The following is a 17,648-nucleotide window of genomic DNA, read 5'->3' on the forward strand; positions in this document are numbered from 1 at the left end:
ATTTTTTTCTTAATATCTCTAGCTTGGTGTCAGTAAAATTGATATACTCTTCACCTCTGCACCCTTCACATAAAGGTTTGTTTTCTTGTTTTTTAAGAATGAAGCCATGTGTTAGTATGTAAATGCATACATTGAGCGCAGGAGGGGGAGGTTGTGAAGGGTGGCTGCTGTTCCTGGCCCTACGGGGCTGGGACAGGAAGGTAAACTCCACTTGCTGCTGGGGTAAGCCTGCCACCGAATTTTTATCTATTGTAGACCGTCATTGCACCCACCACCGCTTAGGTGGTGGACGACGGCTGTTGCTGCGAGCGTCTTTCACTCCCTCTTCTTTTCGTTCTTTACTTTTTCCCTTCTGTCCACATGACGCAGCGGAGGCGGCATAACTACAAAGGCAGTAGCGGACCCGTGCATTTTCCTTCTTCCTACAGCCACAACAACAACAGTATGTGCATGCGCCTGATGAAACCAACATAAAATGACTTCAATAAAGCGTTTTTGGTAGCTGCACGATGTCAGTTCTTTGACGACTGGTTTCAGAAAGTGTAATTTATAGTTTATTTGACTGTTCCATTAAGCCTGCCTTTTCGATCTCAGTTTTCCCTTTAAGAGTTTTGTAACACCTTTATGTTGCACGCTGACTATTTGTATTTCATGATTACAAGCTGCTGCAGTACGTGTGTCAGCTCTCCCAGCAAAACATAATTCACTGCTCCTTTGTTTCTGCATCTATTACCTATATTATGTATAATGTCTCCAACTAAAGGTTGCGCAGCATCTCTGTGATGCAGTGTTGTGAATATTCTTGGGGAACCTGATTGAATGAAGCCACATAGGCTGGCCACATAAGCCATATAGGATGATTTTTTTTCTACATGGGGATCTCGCACTATTGCATAAAAATAACATAAGCCAGAAAATAAACTGAGGACAGGACAGTTTTAGGTTGCACACATAATCATAGGTAGATCAGTATCCTGCAACTTGGCATTGATGTATGCAGCAGTTAATAAAATAAGTACTCATTCATAATCCCTGAAGTACATTTACACACGCCGCTACACACCCACACAGTTTTCTTGGAGAAACAGCATAAGAGGATGCTATATAGCTTTAAACTGAGTTAATATTTCAAGTGTTCCTCACAAGACTAATTCAAATCAATAGCGGTGGCTCAGTGGTTAAGATGTCTGGCTACTGAACTGGAGTACGCGGTCTTGAACTCGACTGTGGTGGCTACATTTCGATGCGGACAAAACAAAGGCGTTCATGTGCTGTGTGATGTCAGTGCACAATAAAGGTCCCGGAGTGGTTGAAGTTATTCCTTAGACCTCCACTACACCACTTCTCTTTTTATTCCTCGCTCTTGCTTTTATCCCTTCGTTACGGTGGGATTCAAGAGGACACCAAGAAATATGACAAACACTGCGCTTTTTCTATAAGCCCGTTTACAAGTCTGATTCAAATTTGTAGCATTAGAAACGAAAAATAAAGTAATGTGTACATAGCCTTCGGATGTGACACCGATGTTTAGTTTCCTACCTTTTTAGAACTTATGAACATTCTATTTTATTGAAAGTACTCTTTCAATAACTATATAACTAAGCAGTAATCAAAATATATGGGCCAATTCCAATTCCAGCTATCATTTCCTAATCAATCTCATAAAGCTTCGGCACCTTTGCAATATATGACTGCTTGTTCTGTGCCACAAGCACACATGGTGATTTAACCTTTTTCTCCTTAGTTATGCACAACCCGACCTCAATTGGAGGGTGTTCAACAATGAACATAAAAGGTATAAAGCTCTCCTCAGTTATCAATTTTTGGCAAAGTAATAGTACATTATTTTGAAACAAAAAGATTTTGAGCACTCTCAGGAACTTGCCATCTTCTGTTTCGATGTATTGCGAGCACGTTTTCGCAGTTCTCGTGTAACTGGCGCTATGCACAGTGATCCCAATGACACGTGCTCTGAGGTATTCAGTGACACCAGACATTGCACCAATGGCCTGGGTAATTAAGCCCTGAATGTGGCTTTCAAGACTGCCACAGTGCAGTGGTGCACCTAATACACCGGATTGATGCTTATAACCTTGCCTTCCTGAAATCAATTGGTGCTGCTGATTCAGAAAGGATGGCAGTGCTACCAGACGCTTCAGTGACTTCAAGACTTCTCGCATAATGAAACACTCAGTAACATTGTTACGGGGTGGCATGACAAGCGATGGAACACAGCGACACAACAGAAACAGAACGATATGATTACATGACGATGAAATATGCTTTAATGGACAGCGGGGCTGGCGCGAGCGCTCCGCCTCGCGCCACTGCCCGTTCGTCATCTTCGTAGCATTACCCGGGGCCACCGAGCGATCGTCCCGATCGATTGCTAGAAATCCAATGCATGACGTGACGAGGAACACAGACCCAGGATTGGGACATGAAACGCTGGACACCACAATGAATGCGAAGATGGGAAGAATGCTTGCACCGGAGCATCAAGTCCAATCTTCACCGTTTGCCGAAGGCCAAGGCACATGGACACGCCGAACGGCTTGGGCGGGGGTGCTGTCTTCGCTCGAGTGGTCGTGAGGTCGCTTCGTCGTGGGTTCGGTAGGGTCGGCTTTGGGCTCTTCCTGGTCCTCGTGTGTTGTGCTCAGGGCTGGGGACGAGGCTGGGGACAGCGGCTGGTCGGGTCTGAGCAAAAAGGGCTGGGGCATAGCTGGGCGGCGATCTCCACGGGCTTTAGGCAGATGTACCCGGCGTACGGTTGGCTTCGACGGTGCAAGGCGAGCATGGGGATGAACCACACCTCCAACAAATGTAACGGGGTGGCATGACAAGCGATGGAACACGGCGACACAACAGAAACAGAACATGATGACATGACGATGAAATGCGCTTAAAGGCCAGCGGGCCTGGCGCGAGCGCTGCGCCCCGCGCCACTGCCCGCTTCATCATCTTCGTAACAATACGATAGGGTACACCCTTGGCAGCACAAACTAGCTTCAATATGTCCCCATTCCCTCCTTTAAATGGGAAAGTAGAGGTGACCCAAAGTGGCCCAGTCATGCGCACCAATTTCGCAAGGTGCACAAGTTGGTGCACAATTAATGTTAAAGTGTGCTCCTGATAAAGTACTGGCATTTGCTCAATAAGTTGTTTGAGAAGCCTTTCAGCAAACATATTTCTCTCTCTTCAACAACTCTATTCAAGAGTATGCACAAACTATGTGAAAGAAAGCAAAAATGTGTAAATATCTTTGCGGGAGCAAATCATGCAGATAGGGCACACTGTAATAAAGGAGCCAGTACTTCCACTCAATGGCTTTCCAAAATGAACGTTCTGTGACTGGCCTTGGCAACCTCGTGAAACAAATTGGAGACCGAATTTTCAAGAGGTGGTTATTCACTTCTCTGACACGGTTCCCAATGTTCCATAAGTTGTGTGGTGACACCTTCCTGTACGCAGTGCATATAATCTGGTGGAAAGCCCCACACCAGGTCCAGTGTTCTTAGGTTTGAAACCGGCGAGAGCCCCTTCAAGCCATCCACAGGGCAGTTTCGCGTGGCTGCAAGATTCATTGCGTTGAGTGCACTGTCGTGGCACCGCTCCACCATGCCGTGTCCCTCCATGATATACTTCAGTTTTCCTAAAAAAAGAAAATTTGCCTTAACGCTACAGGTGATAAATGAAATCCCATGCTTAAAAACAGAGAGAAAATAGAGCAGTTGCAAAAACCTACAAGCCAACTTGTTCGTAAGCACAGGTATGCATAATGGGAGGGCAGTGAGTGCTGCCGCCCTCTCTAATACTATCAGGGAGTGCCAACCTTTATTGTGCCAACCGCCAGTAGTAAATGTGCTAGTTTATTTCCATGCAGGCGTTTTTTACTATACTGGCAGCTGAAGACCCATGGTGTTGCATTACAAGAAATACTCACTAGCCATCTTTACCTACGGGAAGCCAATCAAGAACACAAGGAAACATTGTGAGAGCGCGTCGTCGGGTACTTTTAAATTCCGTGTCCATGGCGAAGCTTGTTTTAGTCTTACGCACATTATTCTTTCTGTGTTTGAATTACATCACTTCAAAATACATTTTGATAACAAATCATTGTTGCGCTGCGTTTTGGCCATAGGGACTTTAGTGAAAGAATGGGGGGAGGGGGTGTTTGTGAAACCTCGCTCCCCCTAATGCAGAACCCTGCACACGCCTATGTCTGTAAGCCAGAAATGAATGCACAGCATCGACATAGCTTGATTTAAAGGCAATAGTTAAATGGAGTGTTTGTATCTACTGCACTCGCACAGATGCATACGTGGTCCCCACACCTCCCGTGCACAGGCCACTGTGTTAGAACAGGTTACTGGACACTCCGAACGTGGCAATAAAGTGGAACACTGACACTGTAGGGTGCAGAAAGTGTGTCCGGAGCCAACATATGCATGTTTGCTTGCCAGGTGATGTGTCAGCACTGCTCCTAACTATTGCACCAAGTCAAGCATACACCATTGTGCAGGAATCTTTGCCAAACAGAGAAGCTTCACTTAGAGGTTTTGCAACTGGCCTATGAAATCGGCAGGTTATGGAAAAATAATGTTACAATTCAAAGACATAAAATAGCATTTATCATTTTAGTGCCGAAGCCGACTTAAAATGAGGCTTTTTACGTTTGAAATCGAATGAGCTTATGTACTATAGCAATAAGCCAAAACATCTCGCTTACATACTTAGTTTTTTGGTTTCAGGCCGTAATGTCCACAGCTATGACTAGAAGGACAAAAAACATGGAGCATAGCACCAATTTCAAGCAGATATAAATGGAAGAAGTTAAATTTCTTGTATCAAAATGAATAGCACAATGGAAAAGGAGGTGACTAGCAGGTGAAAAGAAAAGTGTTGCTCACCCACTACTCAGAATAATGGATTATCAAAATTCAGTCTTTCTGCGCCATCAAAGAAGCCTTAGGTGCGAGTGAGGAGAACAGAGAAGTTGGCTTTTTCCAAAAAGGGACTAAGAATAAGACTATTTGAACTTTTACTACCTCAAGGTGTGCATAACATCTAGCATTTTGCACATATGGCCTGAATGGCCCAACATATACGCAGACTTGTTTGACATATCCAAGCCTTGTCAGGGAACCTTTAAGTTTAGTTTTGACAAACACACAAGAAATGCATGAAACATACGTTTGCCAATTGTCGATTTTTTTTTCAACAAATGAAATGATATAACCACAGTAGCCAACAGCAAACAGTTGAACCTACTGGTTAAGAAAGCATTTAAAGAACAAAAAACACAGTTGTTTCTAGAGCTGTATGACATGTTGAATGCAAAAGAAGCAAACCTTGTAATTAAAGCAAGCCCTACCATTAACAAGAGTTTCCTTTTGAAGGCACCATGAGCAGCCATTGTACCCAATATACTGCTTCGCATTCAGCAGTGATGCACGAGATGGTAAGTCGACACAAAAGCATGAGACATTCACCGTTGAGAGCACAACTTGACCGGGAAAGGACTATGAGAAGCTGCCTATAGCATTGATGTTATCAACAAATGCCTTTAAGTAGACGTGTGCCGGTAGGTGTTCTTTAGAAAATCAAATGGCACAGATAAGGAGGTTTTTCAAGTGATATGGGTGCTCCATCGCTGTTTGCCGTAACAGTCATGTCACTACAGCTCATGTTCCTCTCACAGCGGATGTTTCTGTGGAGTTGGCCATCTGTAATATCCTTATATGTGCCTTCATGAGTAGCAGCAGCCAGTTAACAGGAGGTTTCTGCCAACTATGTCCCCAAAGTTCTTTAGGAGGCGCTGCAGCTGACATTTTAGATCCACTGCCAGGAAGAAGCTCCCATTGTTATTAGCTGTGCTACAGTTATTGTGGCAGCACAAGTATCACAACGCTGCAAATCCAGCTTACATCCTGATATCAGGGACAAGCATGCTGGGCAGTAGGTAAGGATTCCTATCATCTTTGTCTGATGCAAATCCCAAAACTTTCTCAGACCATATTTTGTTGATGGGAATACGTTCTGGCCCAATAAATCGTTCAATAATTTCAACACGCTTTCAACTTGGGTCCAAGGAAGGCCAGCAGCAGAAACAAAAGTCAGGACAAACAGCATTGCTTGCAGGCGGGTAGTTTCTTGGTTTGGTGGTGTTGACTCAGAGTTGACTCGAATGAATTCTGACAAGTTCTCATCAGCGTCCTCCAGCACAACAGCCTCCTCATCAGGCACTAGGTGTTGCATATTAGGCATGCTGCATTCAAGATGAAGGCTTAGATCATCATTTAAGTCAGGATGACTTGTAGTGGTGGGATCATGCCCCTCATCTCCAGCTTCCCACAAAAAAAATGTGAAAAAAAACTTAATCAGCAACAAAAAAGAAAGACAGCAGTTATGTAAATGCCTGTAGAGTGTTGATATATATCAGGGAATAAGGTACAATTCTGCATTAACACTGTTTCAGTTCTATTCATACTTTCCTTCTTTTCATTAACTTTTATATGAGCAAGTGCCAAATGATGCAGGACCAAGCACGAAAAACTTCAAAGTTGCGACACAGTTCTGCATTGGCACGTTCATCAAGCAGAGTTCACAACAATTGACACAAGGCCCAACAAGAGATCATAGCCACAAATACTATGATTATTAAACTTCCAGCTGCTCAACTGCAGTGTAAGCCCAAGCATGTCGACAAGCAAGATCACAGTTGAGTAGCAGGAACTACAGGCAACCAATACTTGGTGGTAACTACATGAAAAGAGTATAGGCACAAAAGTTCGGTTGCATGTTTTCTATTTAATGGCACGTTAGACATTACTATGTATGGATCCTCCCGTGGTGTTGGCCTACGAGCACTAAAATATTTGTAATTGAACTTTGTTCTCTCGTTTGTTTTTTTCCCCAGTTGAGCGATGGCTGACATCAGTGGCATATATAAAGCTTGCAGCGGTGGAAGCAGGCTCGAGTGATTTGAAGCAGCTTTGGAAGCAGTAGTGAAGCCATTTCGGAGCAGCTTTGAAGCAATGAAACGAGAGTTTTGGAGCAGTTGAATTATGCTTTGGAGCAGGTTTCTAATGTCAAATGCCTCTGATAATTGCAGTTTTCTCTTTCTGTAATACAAAATTACCTGATTCCTCTTTATGCAAGTTCAATGCCTTTCCAACTTTGCACTCATCTCTGACAAGACAAATGGCCAACTTGGAGCAGAACAGCAGCAAAAAGGACGCTTGCTGATGCACTTCATAACTGAACACCTAGTGTGACTTAAAACATCTGCCTATTTTGACTTAGATTTGGAGCCAGTTTGGAGCAGTTTTAGAGCAATATTGCATTTTGTAGCCGGATGGAGCAGGGAAAGCAGTTTGGAGCAAATGGAGCAGCACTTCCACCCCCGACTTGTGATAGAATGATGAAAAAAATGACATATTCACTCTATTGTCATTTTGGTTCAGTACAATAAAACTAGCCTGCCTCAAAAGCTGGAATTACAAACAGTGAACAAGCAGCAATTATATCAGTTTTTCCATCCCTGACCTCACCAATATGCTACTTTGACATCATTGCAATGCCCAACCGCTGAAACACATTAAAGAATAAATTCCATAATGAATTGTATAACTGTTCAGTGGCCATAGGTAAATACCATCTATGTAATTGCCCATTATTACAAACATCAAAATGCACACCCAAGAATTATGTGTTTAACTCCTTGAAGCTTCACCTTAAAAGTGAAAGGCCATTTCCCCCTTTTTTTTCTTTTATTGTATGCCTCTACAGTACTCATGCATATACTATGTGACAGATATATCACAGAGCATCCCCTACCCCTTCCTACCTCTTATTTCAATCAACAAACTTTATCGCCTCACTGAGTACTCGATGCTCAATGGATATATTTCACCAATCAACAAAAAATGGCTCTGCAAAGAACTAATTGAAATAGCCTTTCCTGTTCCTGTGTACCAGCCATTACACTCTTCCGGGACAGGACAAAATGTTCTGAAACGTGTAAAAAGAATGTCTGTACAGCCTGCTGTGATTTTTGTTTTGTGTAAGAGTTCCGCCAGTAATGACATGGATGGAGGAAAAAGGTGTCATTGTGCCATGGGGTGACTGTATTTTGTATAGAAAGCCAGAGACTGTTCAACATATGTGTTTATAGATTGTTGGGTTGGGGTTTTCTTTAGGTATGTTCTATAGCAGACTGCACAAATATTTTCCTTTAAACCTCTATGCAATCCGGTTCCTACCTGTAGAGAATGATGACGGTGTTCAATATGGCACGATAATGCTATTAGTTTTGCGCAGCGTGTGAAAATCCTGTATGACCGTTCTCCAAGCTGATCTCCACATCAAACCTCGCCGAAAGTATTTTGCGGATTCTGTCCTAACTGACGTTTTGAAAACTCCGTCACGTGTACCTGAGTATATCAATGTAGTGAATAAAGTGTTCATTTGAATTTTTATAATTAGATCTACTTCATCTCAACCAGCTCAATTTTGACAAATCTGCCAGCCTGTGTTTTTGTGAAATCAATTTCGATAATGAGCAACAAAAAAACCTGGCCTATGTGTATAGCGCGGTTCAATACCCAGCGCCTGAAATTACGCCAGTTATATTTATTAATTGCTTTACCTCGTTTCTCTTTATTACGATGCTCCTCTGACGACTTCATTTCTCGAACCTGGAATCACTATTTCCGAAGGACAGCAAGGATTTTTCCGCGCATAACCTCGTCACGTTAAACAACACAATTAGGTACCAGAAAATGATCCACATATAACCAGTGCCATTATGGCATAAGTTGAAGGTCAATCTCGCCGCAACCCGTCGTCCGGCACGTTCTATCAGTCCGTTCAGTTTACATAACCCCCCCCCCCTTCGCGCGCGTGCACTATACACAAATAAAACAATAAGAAACGTTCGTTTCTTAGGAGTGGACAGAACTGGGCCAGGGATCGCACGACGGCTTACCTCTGAGCCTTCACCACATGCTGATTGCCTCTGTCGATGGCTCCACACGGTTTGTTGTTGAACTTTCGATGATGACGTACCGGGCTCAAAATAAGCCAAGTACAATTGTTTAGGCGGCATGCTGTTTCGAGTTGTGGTCCACCTGTTGGCCTTCGTGTTTTCGTGTTCACAGCAGATAACAGCAGCTAAACGCGCTTGCTGGCGTATCGTAGAAAGCCGACACAAGGTCACAAACGCATTCAACAAAGGATTGCTACCTTGGCGAACTACCGCTATTACCGCTAACCACAGTGGAAGAACCACCCAAGTAGCACAAAGTGGGCTAAGACGTGGGGGCCCGCGTAGGGCCCGTGAGGGCAGCCCATACGGGCCCCATGCGGGATTTGCAACACGTACCCACAGGGGGCCCGTGTGGGCTGCCCAATTTTGCCGCGATCGGTCCCAATCTGTATCCGTGTGGGCAGCCCAAATAGGGCTGCCCGCATCAACCCAGGTGGACGAATGTAGGCACCACACCAGAATCATTAATGGGTCCCACGTTTGTGCAGGCAGCGCCATCCCATTGATCAAGGTTTTAATTTTTAAGTCGATTAATCCCTTCAATGCCTGAATTGTACAGGCGCGGGATTTGTAAAAGCAAGTCCGTTTCGGGCTGACTCACGTGCTGCCCTCATGGGTTGAATCTGGCATTTTCGGGGCTGCCCAAGTTCCAATAATCAAGTGTGAAACATTAAGCACTATTATTTTGCTTGCATGCGACACTCAGAAACATGAGAGAAATTTATTCCGAACACTGCAATAATGTGGGCTGGCCCACATTACCCCCAACATGCTGGTCTGAATATTTATTTCGGTAGTGCGTGTATAGACCGTTGCGGGTAGAAGCGGGAAGGAGCACTTTCCTGCCCCGCTTACGGCCATGCGGAAATTATCTAGGTTTTTGGTTGGCAGCCCTATTTGGGGTAGAACAGGTATTTTCTGCATAAATTCCACATTTTCGTCTGACCTTCCCTCAAGTACCCCACAATGGTCCCAGGTAGGCAATGTACGGGCATATCCGTATTTAGCCCCGTCGCGGCCCATGCGGGACCTATTCGGTATTTGAGGGGGCAGCCCCAATTAGATTAGCCCAGGATTTTTCTACACAAAGCCCAAATTTTATTTGCATCGGCCCTAAAATTTCCCAAGCGGGACCCTTGAGGGCCACATATGGGAATATGCACTCAGTTAGCCCTTTCCACATCTATATGATGCCCAGATAGAAAAAGCAGGGGCAAGCCCAATTTCGCTTGATCTCTAAAGGAGGCCCTATTGGGTGTTATTGTGGTTGCCCAAGCCCAACTTGCCCATACGGGCCCCAGGTGGGCCACGTTATGTATGCTACTTGGGCAGGCAGGGCGCGAGTTGCCACCATGTCATCACTGGCAGCACTAGACTATCAAAATGATACTCTTTTTTAATACACGAACATAAGAGTAGTCTATCCACAATGAAACGAAGAGTGGCAATGTGCAGATAACCTGCAATCTAGTTCATTATACCTGCAACATTTTCATTTTCACCATTGCGCGCGCATCATCTTAGCCGCGGGAACTATAAACCCAGAAGCCACACCGAGTTGTTTAACATACGTGCAGCGGCCGACATCGCGCAGCACACGGGTGTATGTTTAGCGTTTCAAAATATATCGCTCGCAGTAAACAAATTAAAAAATCAGTCGACCACATATTCAGTTTTAGGGCGTATACGGCTCAAACTGGCTATGTGGCAAAGGCGCGCATTAATTGGCTCTTTGATTCATCGGGATATTCAGCTGAGACAAAATGAGGTAGGAAGCGGTGTTTTAGAGCGCAGTTCCTTGGCGACCGTTCCCGCGTTTCGCTTCGTCGTTGCCGTCGCCCGGCCCGGCGTTGTTCCTTGTAACCAGCTCCGCAAGCCGGGGGCAGCGCTGGCAGCGCGCGCACCTGCACCGTTCGCCGCTGCTGCATCCCAAGGCGAAACGCAGTGTCACGTTTACTTGACTCCTCCTGCAACCTCTCGATACTTAATTGCTCTCTTCGCTCCTCTTCTCTTCCTCTTTGAATGCGCCACCCTTGTGCGGCGGCAATTAGAGCACCGGATTGGTGGCGGCTGATCGCGAAATGGGCACCGCCCGAGCCGAAACGCATCACTCTATCGAAAAGCTAAAGATGATGAGCTGTGCTCAAATCTCGTATTACAAAGTAACGTAATCACTGGATTTTTTTCCCGACTGCTGTATTAAAAGAAAATTGAGAAAAACACTGCAATTAAGCTTCTGCCATTAACCGTGACGCGGGGCAAAAAATGAATAAAGCTCTACTCTGCAGTTCATTTATAACAAAAAAATAAATAAATAATGCAGCTAATTAGTCCACCATATTTTACGTCAGCACGACTTTCTATCGCCGGGTAAGAAAAAAAAAACCCAATTCAATTCAACTCAAAAACCTTTATTCATGAGGATGACCTGATCTTAGCTCTAGGTCAGCCCGTTGCCGTATTTCCCTTGAGTGCTCAACCGGCGCATAATGTGCCACTTTTTTTTTATTCCGGAAATTTGTGCCATTGAAGGTGGTGGTAGTGGTAAAGACTTTTAATGAAAAAATTAGTTCTAGTTTAACATCTTGTTAACTCTAGTTTAATTGCCGGCCTCGGCGGCCGCTTTCAGTGGCGGCGAAAAGTTAGGCATCCGTCTGCTGTGCGATGTCAGTGCACGTTAAAGAACCCCAGGTGGTCGAAATTTCCGGAGTCCTCTACTACGGCGTCTTTCATAGCCTGAGTCGCTCTGGGACGTTAAACCCCAAAACCAAACCAAACCAAACCTAGTTTAATTGCGATAGCAACGGCGGAAGCTATTCTTGCCTGCTACATTATTCCCCTATCACGCCCTATCAATGTAAGGTGCAACATTATTGGGGACATGACTTAAGCTCATCCTTTAAGAGTATGACGCGAGAGCGTAAGTTACCATTCTTCGTCTTCTTCTTCTTCTACTGCTCCTCCTCCTCCTCGGCTGTTCAAGGTCAAGCGTGGCCTCCGTCGGGACCACGCGACGGCTAGAAACCTGGCGCAGCGTATTGTTACCGCAATAAAAAAAATGTGCATGCATGCCCAAAAGGGCATTTGCATGAGTGGAATCCTAGTCCGGAACCCCGCCAGACAAAGCCGCCACCCGGCCTTGACCCGTTTGATCTGAGCCCATTCGAAAATGAATTTGGCCGCCTCTCCATCTCGGGAGGGGGGCGAGTAGCGGAAAGGGTAGGATGTATTTGACATGCTCACAACATGTGGTAGACATCGGACGTCTTCCCAGAGTATCAAAAAGCCTTATTCTACACAACAAAATGTTTGTATAAATCTGCAGGCGCATCAGCGAGGGTTAGTTCGTCGCCCGCCCTACTAGCTAGTCCCTTTGCTGTGTAAGCTGACGTTCGCAATAATTTATAAGAATTTCGTGAAACCATACGGGTGGTTGCCTATAGGCTCGGTTGTCTATATGCCTCATGAGATCCTGCAGTGGTAGCTTGGAGTACAAACGATGCGTGTTGGAGACGGATATCCGCTTGCCGAGCGTGCAGTTCATAAGGTGGTAGCCTGACGGTGAGATCGCCGGACACGTAATGCTCACACCTGGGTCGTCGTAAATCTGTAATGGTTACTCTAGAATTCAGGTCCGAGGCGACCTGGCGACCTCCTCGGCCTGCGCAGAATTTCGAGCTCTTGATAGGAGAGCCCATTGACGTTGCAACATCGTATGTCGCACTTCTCGCTTAATAGCTACACTAACAAACCGCCGCGTGTGCTGTGCGATGCCAGAGCACGTTAAAGAACCCCATGTGGTCGAAATTTCTGGAGCCCTCTATACGGCGCGTCTCTCGATCATAGCCTGAGTCGACCGCTGTGGGACGCACATTAAACCCCATAAACCAAGCCAAACCTATAGTAACATTATTACCACATAGCTAGAGGCAAGTATGTCGATCGTCGTTTCGAGTGTGGTCTACGCAAATTATAGTGAACTAGATAACGCATATATATCCTCCAACGTGCTTGAATATAGCAGTGCCAGGACTTGCAAACTATGACACCCTGAGCACTAGCTGTGCACAGCTAATTCCACAGCTAGTTATACGAATCACGCGTATACATACTCCTTTTGGCGATGCCTTTTTGTCCGAACTATATATATGCATGCTGAGCTCGCATAAAAGCCCAAAAGTTACCGTCAGATGCGCAAGGGAATTCGAACCCAGGAATTCCTGGTGGGAAGCAAGTATACACGCGCGGCTTAACCACGTTAAAACCTTATCATTTTTAAATTTATCTTGCAAATTAACGTCTCATGCACCTTTGCCACGTAAGCTAACATATTTAACTTGTCATGCAGAATGAGACCGAATCAATTGCCGTTTCGTGTGCGACAGTTGGACGGGATTAGCAGTTTGAAAATATTTTGACTGGAGTGCACTTCAAAACTGCTGCAACTATAAACGCGCGCGCCATCAAATGAGCTGCTCGTTTATTCGCGCTGGAATATGGCGCACGTACAACCCACAAACAACAATTTATTGCGTTAAATATTTGTTTGTGATGTACTTCCCGATCCGGTCTGAAATAATTCCAAATCCGCGTAGTCTATAGCTGTTACATCGGTTTCTCTCGGGTGGCCGCGGGGCTGCAGACTACGCGGATTTGGAATTGATTCTGATCAAATAAAGCAAGTACATGACCTCAACTGCACCACCTTAACTTCAAACAGGTGGCACTGCATGGAGGAAAAAAATGTGGCACTGTAATAAGCAAGCGGTTGCTGTTGTTGTTGCGCCTGAAGGAAAACTTAACGGTAGCATAGCTTTATATTTCGCCCTTAGCGTTGCAGTTAGTTTTTATATTTTGCTACCTTGCAGCGGCACTCCTGGAAGCTGAAGTACGAGCTATTCAAGCAGGCGTGTACTGCGGTAGGATACTTTTTCCCTAGCTAGGACTTTTGCTTTTGTAGGTTGCATTCTCGCTTGCGTCTGACCTCACTACAGTTTTTTCTTCCTGTGTTGTGTCACGCTAAAAAAATGTACTACATTTACGTGAAGTTCTTGGAAGACAACATCAAGAAAATGACAACGTCGCGGAATGTAGAGAACATCCGTCCGCGCGGCGTATCCGACTACGACCACTCGGAAGTGTACAGTGTTTTTGGGAGGGCGACCAAAGCACAAGCGGAGGATATTACGACGCTCAACTGCTCCACATGGCAGGTGAGTAGAATTGTTCTTTCTGGAATGAACCTGAACCGCAAACCATTGTCCTGCCCACCATACCACTAGTGTTCAATTGGGACATAAGGACCAACACAAAGAATACCCCCTGTGTCCCGTGTCAGGGCACTATATCTGTTTCTTTATGTAGCGGAGACCATACCACTGTACCTCATCGCTGTAACAGTTTGTAGCACTGTAAGGATGGGCGACTTGGCCTTGTGCCATTGTGCCACATAGGCCCACATTTATCTATTTTAGGTATATATATTAGATAATTGCGCGCCTACGTGGCTCGCACTACCCTGCTACCGGAAAAGGGGGAGGTCAATAGCAGCGAAATTACCTATTGTGGTGCCTCAGTCCTCTGCTCTCAGAATAGGTGGGGAAGGGGTGGGGACAATAGCAGCGCAATTACCTATTGTAGTGCGCCCGCTTCCTCCCTGAATTGCGCAACACAGTAGCACGATCATCTATTATACCCCCCCTCTTCCCAAAATGATTGTGTTCCTACTGTGTTGCGCGGTTCAGGGAGGGAGCGGAAGGGGGGGATATAAAAAATAATTGTGCTCTTCCAGAGAGGGAGCCGGCGCACTACAATCGCGCAACACAGTAGGAGCACATTCATCTATTATATTACCCCCTCCCTCTTTGGGGAAGGGGGCGGGAGCTACAGAGCTGAGTTAACTATTCAAGAGAAAGTGAGATGAAACACATACTCTATGCTTTCGCCCTTTCCCTTTAAAAGGGAACCCAATCGACTTTGGTGAGTTTCATATGATCCCCTGTAGTATAGCAGGTGTGGAGAGAGGGGTGGAGGAATGCAGTTATCTATTGTGGGCATAATCCTGATGCAGCCAGGTTGCAGCTGCTTTCGCAGAGAAAGAGGGACACATCTTTCAAGAGGGAGTCTAGTCTAACCATGCATTGTTTGCGTAATATATAGGAGCATTTCCACATTTTTTTTTAATTTTTCCTCTGATGATGCATGGTGCTCCCAGTGCTGAAACCCACTGCTGGCTAAGTGAGGTTGTCGTAGGGGGCAGACGGCCGAATTGTTATCTGTTTGAATAGAAAAGCATTTTCTGCTGAAATGATGGAATGAAATCGGTACATAGTAAACTGTAATAAAAAATGGCAGCCTACTTAGAACACTGAAGGAAATAGCAAACTACGCCACATAAAGCCACCACAAACATTCCAAAGAAGTGGAGTAGCTCTATGCTGTCTTCCCATAGGACACATACATTTAACACACTTCATTTTAATAAAGCAGGATAAGCCCTTGTGGGGTTCATGCGCACAAGCTAAGTCATCCACATTTTACTGTCATGCAGACAACTTGAAACATTAAGAAAATATTTTGCACTGTTTTACAAAGAACACATTCCTCTCCACCCAGCATTGATTTTAAGGGAAAGTGCTGTTGTTGATTTGTTCATTAGGTATTTAAGAGAAGCAAATATTCTAAACAAAATATAGGTTTTAAAAACTACATTCCATAAATGCAACACTCTTAACCTTGTGTTGGCGCATGATAGTCTCAGTTGCATGCGCGCCATTAAACCCAATGCAATACAACACAGCTTCACAGAGGGCCAAACAAGTGCTCAAGACAAGCATGCTCACCTCTGTATGCCCTAGTTTGTTGTTTCCGGCAACTCACGCTGCGGTCCGGATTTGTTGGCGAAAAGTTACATGTGGGCTACCCATTTTAAGTTACTTCTGCAGGGTGCATTTCATTTCCGGTAGCGGCAGCTGTATTTTGATGGAAGTGAAACACAAAAGCATCTGTGCGCTGTGCAATGTTGGTGCACGTAAAGATTCCCAGGTGGTCAAAATTATTCTTTAGCTCTTCAGTAGGGCACCTCTTCCTGTCTTTTTTCAATTTCTTTCTCCCGTACCTCAAATGTTGTGAGCTGGCCATTTCTTTGATGCCTCTAGAGCTTAAAATGTGCTAGTATACAGCAGCACAGAACCAACAATGTTCCTTTAATTTGATTTCAGAGTCCAAAGAAGAAATCGACGTCTTCTTGGAAGACAAGGCACACAGATCGAAGCTTAAGCGCAAGGGAAAATCAGAAAATGTATTTTAAAACCTGGCTAGAAGCTGAGCTGTATGTTTCTTTCAAGAATTGTGTTGGCAGTATGTATACACGAGTTTCAAGTGATGTCATGGTCTCCATAATGCAACCCAATTCATAGCTTCCACACTGCATCAGAGCTGGTAACAAAAAAAAAGAGCTTTAGAAAAATGCTCATAGTACTGCAGTACCCTGGCCATTTTTCAGACACATGGCATGCCTTGTGTGTGATTTCAAACTTGAGAGTCTCTGCATTAGTGCAACCCATGTATATGCAATTTTCTATAATGCCACTACTTAGGCTTTGTTAATATAAATGATATATGTGGATGTGTAAGTGCAGGGAAAATAAATAGACCATGTTATGATTGTTCGAAGAGCTAATGAGTGATTCATTTTGCTTCCATTTGTTTCTCTCTCAGGCCTAAACCTAGCTTAATAGATGTGTGGCAGTGTATTGTGTTATATAGCCGTTTATGGTGACAGATCAGTTAAGTTCAATGCAGTAAAAAGCCACTTATTAAGCAACTTTTGCTTAGTCATTAAAAACGTGTTGTTCAAAGTTACAAATGCACTGCTGGAACTTTTCGAGGCGACTTCTAAAGGGTTTGCTGCCATTTATGGAGCTGCAGGTGCTCTGTTTGAACACTAGGCAGCAGTAGCTCTCATGAGACCTCATCGAATTGCTCTTCATAACCCGCGTCATGACAAGGTAGTTATGAATGAAAAGCTTATAAAATACTTGCATAAAGTCACTAATTGGGCAGATAGTGGTCAAACAAATGCAGGTCCGTTTTTCAGGAGCGAAGTGTAATGATGTTATTGTACATGATGTGTATTTATTAGATATTTATTGGTTATACCTGTGCTTCACTTTTAGTCAAAGACAAGCACAAAGCAACTGCGGATGACAGCAAGGGAAACTGCCAATGAGGACATTAGAAGAACTGGGCAAAGTTAGCAGCTGAAGGAAGAATTAGAATAATTAAAAAAAGGAAAATTCCAAGCTTCGGAAATTGAACATGAAGCTCCAGGAGCAGCTTCTCAAAAACCTCTGAGGTATGGGTTAGCCCTGCAATGCAACATGCATATATTTATTTTTTTTTTGCATGCAATATCCTTCAGTGATATGCATTCAACCACTGTATTTTCACTCCGAAATTTTGTTGGTTCCATGATGATCTCCTAGGACTTCGATACAGGTGCATGGCATTCCTCAACGAGGTTCAATGATTTTTATTGCCTGCTTGTAAATGTTAGTGTGTGATATGGTCAATTTCAGCTAGCTAGTTCCGCTTGTTT

Source organism: Amblyomma maculatum, chromosome 7, assembly GCF_055883805.1.
Source record: "Amblyomma maculatum isolate TAMU_Amacu chromosome 7, ASM5588380v1, whole genome shotgun sequence".
Lineage (NCBI taxonomy): Eukaryota > Metazoa > Arthropoda > Arachnida > Ixodida > Ixodidae > Amblyomma > Amblyomma maculatum.